The 5319-nt window shown below is 59.1% G+C and overlaps 1 pseudogene; it reads right to left on the bottom strand.

Moving 5' to 3' along the window:
• Positions 1–260: 260 nt before the first annotated feature.
• On the bottom strand, positions 261–4272 carry LOC123078060 (leucine-rich repeat receptor-like serine/threonine-protein kinase BAM2; annotated as a pseudogene).
• Positions 4273–5319: the final 1047 nt, after the last annotated feature.

Here is a 5319-nt window from a genome sequence, read left to right as displayed (position 1 = left end):
AACTATAGATATGTTGGAGACGTACCAGCATCCCCAAGCTTAATTCCTGCTCATCCTCAAGTAGGTAAATGATAAAAGAAATAATTTATGAAGTGTGAATGCTAGCAAGTGCACAAGTTTGGTCAATGATAATTCCAATCACTTTTTTCTAGCATGATTATATATCATAAACAGTAGCTCATCTCATAAAACTTCTCATGATCAAGTAGCAAGCTATTCACATGTTAAAGTGTAGACCATAAACTTTCTTAAAAACTAACAAACTATGTTCTCAGTCATCAAACAATTGCAATTCATCATATTTTCAGGATGGGTCTATGTAAGAGCTTTGATTTAGCAAATTCCACATACTCAACTATCATAGAGTCTTCCATGATTGCTGACACTCAAAGCATATTTTTAGAACAAATAGCATCCATCGAACAAAGAGAAAGATATGGGCTTAATGTTTCGCCTCCCAAATTATTTAAACCAATAATGAGGCTGGGCAACTCGCTCCCAGGGCGCTCCCCCGGATTCATCCTTCGCTAGCCGTTCATTTTGGGTCAACGTGGTCTTTTTCTCATTCCTGTCCGTTGGATGTTCGCTGCAGATTGACTTGTGCGTTTTGACCGGGCAGTAGATCTTGGGCGTTGGATGACCTGTGGGCTTGCGATGGATTCGATTGGCTGGGTGCCAGTTTGTTGGGTCCGTGGGGCAGCCAAACCAACCGCGCCGCATGGGCGCGCTTTGCGTCCTCGGGAGCCGCGGAAGTGTTAGTCGGCGCATGTGCAACTGGCTTTTGCGCCCGCGCTTGTGTTTTGTAATGACAGGTGGTCCAGTGCTGCTCCCTGTCCCGCTCATCAGCTGCGATGGCTGGGCACGTCTCATGTATAGGGTATTTTCTGATTTGAGGTAATAGCACCCCAGGTACCCTAACTTGCACCCAATGTGATGATCTAGTCCCAAACTTGCAAAACTAGACCAACTCATACCCCAACTTGCAACCAATGTGATGTTTTAGTCCCAGGCCAATCACAGCTCGCCAATTGGCTGCCAAGTGGCCGGGCCGGTCAGCGCCTGTAGTTTTGCACAAACCCCCCTGCCGTTTCACTCATTCAACCCGCAGTTACCCCCACCTGAAATAACAAAATTTTAACTCGCGACAAACCTAATCAGGCGCTCACTTGTCCTGGCGCAGTACCACCACTGGCTATTGACTTCGGAAGAGCGGGTCCCATGGCCCAGAGACGGGGGCCAGCCCCGTGCAAGGCGGCGACAAGCAGACGAGCTCGGAAAACCGATGGATCCTAAACCAAATCTGATTGACCCCTCACCAGCACATGTGTATGTAACGAGACGTGTTCGTACGTACCTGGCGCGATGTAGCCGTAGGACCCGGCGACGGCGGACATGCACTCGGACGCGCCGGCGTTGGCTGCGCCGGCGCCGGCGCCGGAGCGGAGGAACTTGGCCAGCCCGAAGTCCGCCACGTGGGCCTCCAGGCCGTCGCCGAGGAGGATGTTGTTGGACTTGACGTCCCGGTGCACGATCATCGGGCTGCAGTCGTGGTGCAGGTAGCAGAGCCCGTGCGCCGCCTCCAGCGCGATCCGGTACCGCCGGTCCCACGCCAGGAACCCGCCGCCCTTGCCGTGGAGCACCTCGCCGAGGCTGCCGCCGCCCATGTACTCGTACACCAGCACGTTCGCCTCCTGGTCGTTGGTACAGAAGGCTAGCAGCCGCACGATGTTCCGGTGTCAGATGCTGCCCAGCGTCCGGATCTCCGCGCGGAACCCGTGGCCGTGCCGCCCGCCGCCGTTCAGACGCTTCACGGCGATCGCGCCGCCCGACCGGGCTCGTCCCGTGTACACCACGCCGGCGCCGCCACGGCCCACCATGTTGCCGTCCTTCATGCACTCGATCACCTCCGCGATGCCGAAGTCCACCTTGTGGAACGCCGTGAACCGCCACGCGCCGTCCGGCCCGCCGCCGGGGTACGACCGAGCGCGCAGCACGGCCGCCGCGGCGAAGATCACCGAGCACGCCAGCAGACCCAGCGCGAACACCAGCTTGTAGTCCCCCGCCGTCGCCCGCCGCGGGCTCACGGCCGTCGACCCGCCGGCGTCGCTGCTGATGTTGCAGGGCCGGTTCAGCACCGGCCCGCACAGCCTCGGGTTGCCCGCGAACGTCGTCTCGTTCAGGTACCGCAGCTGGCCCGTGTCCGGCAGCTGGCCGGACAGGTCGTTGTAGGAGAAGTCGGCCGCCGTGAGGCTGCTCATCGCCCCGATCGCGGCGGGGATCGACTCCTCGAGCTGGTTCCTCGACAGGTTGAGGTAATTCAGCACCCGTATCCCGGCGATGGCCTCCGGGATTGGCCCAGACAGCTTGTTGGTGCTGAGGTCAATGTACGTGAGCTGCCCGCACCGGCCGATGGCCTCCGGTATCGGCCCGGACAACTCATTGCCGCTGAGGTCGAGCTTCACGAGCAGCCGGAGCTCCCCTACCTCCGGCGGCACGGCGCCGGCGAGACAGTTGTTGCTGACCAGCAGCGTCTGCAGAGCGGAGAGGTTGGCCAGCGCGGCAGGCAGCGGCCCGGACAGCAGGTTGTTGGACAGGTTGAGCTGGGCCAGCTGCGACTCCGAACCGGTCAGGGTCGGGCTCGGGTTCGACGGGACCGGACCGGAGAGCAGGTTGTTCTGCAGCTCCAGCAGGTTGAGCCGCGGGAGGTAGAGGAAGCCGGCGGGAATGCTGCCGTTGAGGTAGTTGTGGCCGAACCGGACCCGGGTGAGGCTCGCGCACGAGCCGAGCGCCCCGGGGATGGGGCCGAAGAGGAAGTTGTTCATGAGGATGGCGGTGTGCAGCTCGCCGGAGGAGCACAGCATCTCGGGGATCATGCCGGTGAGCCGGTTCGACGATAGGTCGACGAGCCGGAGCGCCGCGCTGGCGCCGAGGCCCGCCGGGACGCGGCCGGTCAAGTTGTTCATGAAGAGCTGCAGCGTCTCCAGCCGCGGCATCGCAGCGACGAAGTCGGGGACCGGGCCGTGGAGCCGGTTGAGGAACAGGTTGAGCAGCCGGAGCGAGGTGAGGGACGCCAGGGTGCTCGGCACCTCGCCGGTGAGCGCGTTGTTGGACAGGTCCAGCCTGGTGAGCGCCGTGAGGTTGCCGAGCTCCGGCGGGATTTCGCCGGTCAGCTGGTTCGTGTGGAGGAACAGCGTGTCGAGGGAGGCCAGCTCGCCCAGCTCCGACGGGATGCTCCCGGTGAGGCCGCAGTTGGAGACGTCCAGCATGGTGAGGTTGCGCAGCCGGCCGAGCTCCGGCGGGATGCCGCCGTCGAATGCGTTGTAGTACCCGAGATACAGCTCCCTGAGGCTCGTCAGGTTGCCGAGCTCCGGCGGGATGGCGCCCTGCAGGTTGTTGCCGTTGAGGGACAGGTACTCCAGAGCCAGCATCCCGCCGTACGACGCGGGTATCACCCCGGAGAAGTAATTGCCGCCGAGGTCAAGGTATCGGAGCCGCGGCAGCGCCGTCACGCCGGCCGGGAGCGAGGAGGAGAAGTTGTTGTCGTAGGCGTCGAACACCTCGAGGCTGGGGAGCGACGGGAAGTCCCAGCCGTCGAGGCCGCCGCCGAGCTGGTTTCCGGAAACATTGACGTAGCGGAGCTCCGGGAGCGCGGACACGGCCACCGCGCCCACGATGCCGTTCCCGGCGAGGGAGAGGCTCGCGAGCGCGGCGAGCCCAGTCACCTCGGCCGTGACGGGCGCGCCAGTGGACACGTTCATGTTGGCGATGTCGACGGAGACGACCCTGCCGCCGGCGCAGCGGACGCCGGTCCACTCGCACACGGAGGCGACATTGCCCGGCAGCCACGAGCGCAGCACGTGGGGGCGGCAGCTGAGGGAGGCCTTGAGGGAGAGCAAGGCCAGCGCAACTCGAGTTTAAATGAAATAACAAAATTTGATGGCGCCTGATTAGGTTTGTCGCGAGTTAAAATTTGGGACAGATTTAATTCAGGTGGGGGTAACTGCGGGTTGAATGAGTGAAACGGCAGGGGGGTTTGTGCAAAACTACAGGCGCTGACCGGCCCGGCCACTTGGCAGCCAATTGGCGAGCTGTGATTGGCCTGAGACTAAAACATCACATTGGTTGCAAGTTGGGGTATGAGTTGGTCTAGTTTTGCAAGTTTGGGACTAGATCATCACATTGGGTGCAAGTTAGGGTACCTGGTGCTATTACCTCTTCTGATTTCCTCGGTCAACCGCTCCTAGCGTGGTGCTTCTCACGCGCTTCCTGCATCGTGCGTCATGGGGAGTTATTGCATCCTACGTCAGCTACAGAGGGGGTGGGTACTAGCACGATGATGGGTGGGCCGGCCCTGCTCTGGTCCCACTCATGGGCTGCTACTCCCGTGTATAGTGCACGTGTACACCTTTTCTGTGCGTGGTGTTGCGTCTTCTCCGCATTTGGACTTTGGAGAGAGAAAATGGACTGCAGCTGCCCGATGCATGTGCGTGTGGGGGCCGATGCATAATGCGTGCCTCACCTCCATCGACGTCGTGGCAGTTGGAGAGAGAGAGATGGACTGGCGCCTACAACGCGATGGTCGACACCGCGGCCGCCGCCCTCCGCATGCCCGGGTGCACGGTGCGGAAGCGGATCCTCTAACATCCTGAAGGGATGTCACGTAAGCTACAGTAACCGTGACATCCCTTCTTCGCATTCATATGGTTAAGCCTAAAATAATTATAATTAATTTGCAAATTACAAATCTATTGTATACATTTACAAAAATTACATACAAACAAATTATGGTGCAACAAAATTATTTTTTGTTTTTTGTACATGCTACAGTAAATCCACACAGTGATTGCTACAGTATTTCACTGTAGCTCGTGACATCTCTTCTTCGTTTTACATACACATGTCACTGTAGCTTCGTGGCATTCCTTCAGGATGTTAGAGGATCCACTTCCGCACGGTGCCGCTCACGGACCTCCATCACTGCCTCGACATCTTCAGCGACTCCTGTGACCAAGCCGAGGGCCTCGTCCAGGCGGCCGCCGCCGGCCTCGGCCCCGCCGCCTCCCGCCAAGACGAGCTGTGCCGTGCCATGCGCGCGGTCGACAAGGATCTCCGTGCCGCCGCCGCCGGCTGGGAGGAGAACGGATGGAAGAGGAGAAGAATCGGCCTCTGACCATGCCGTTGGCGGTCGAGGACAGAAGCCCAATCGATCTACCTCGTCTCAAGGTGATGTTCATCGTTCCTATTTTTTCCATGCGATGTTCATCGTTTCTCTTATTTTCTTGTTTGATGTGCTAATTGTGTTATTCATCTAGAAGATGA

This window comes from Triticum aestivum, chromosome 1B, assembly GCF_018294505.1.
Source record: "Triticum aestivum cultivar Chinese Spring chromosome 1B, IWGSC CS RefSeq v2.1, whole genome shotgun sequence".
Lineage (NCBI taxonomy): Eukaryota > Viridiplantae > Streptophyta > Magnoliopsida > Poales > Poaceae > Triticum > Triticum aestivum.
The sequence above is the reverse complement of the archived record's forward strand: the minus strand, read 5'-3'. Positions and strand labels throughout refer to the sequence as shown.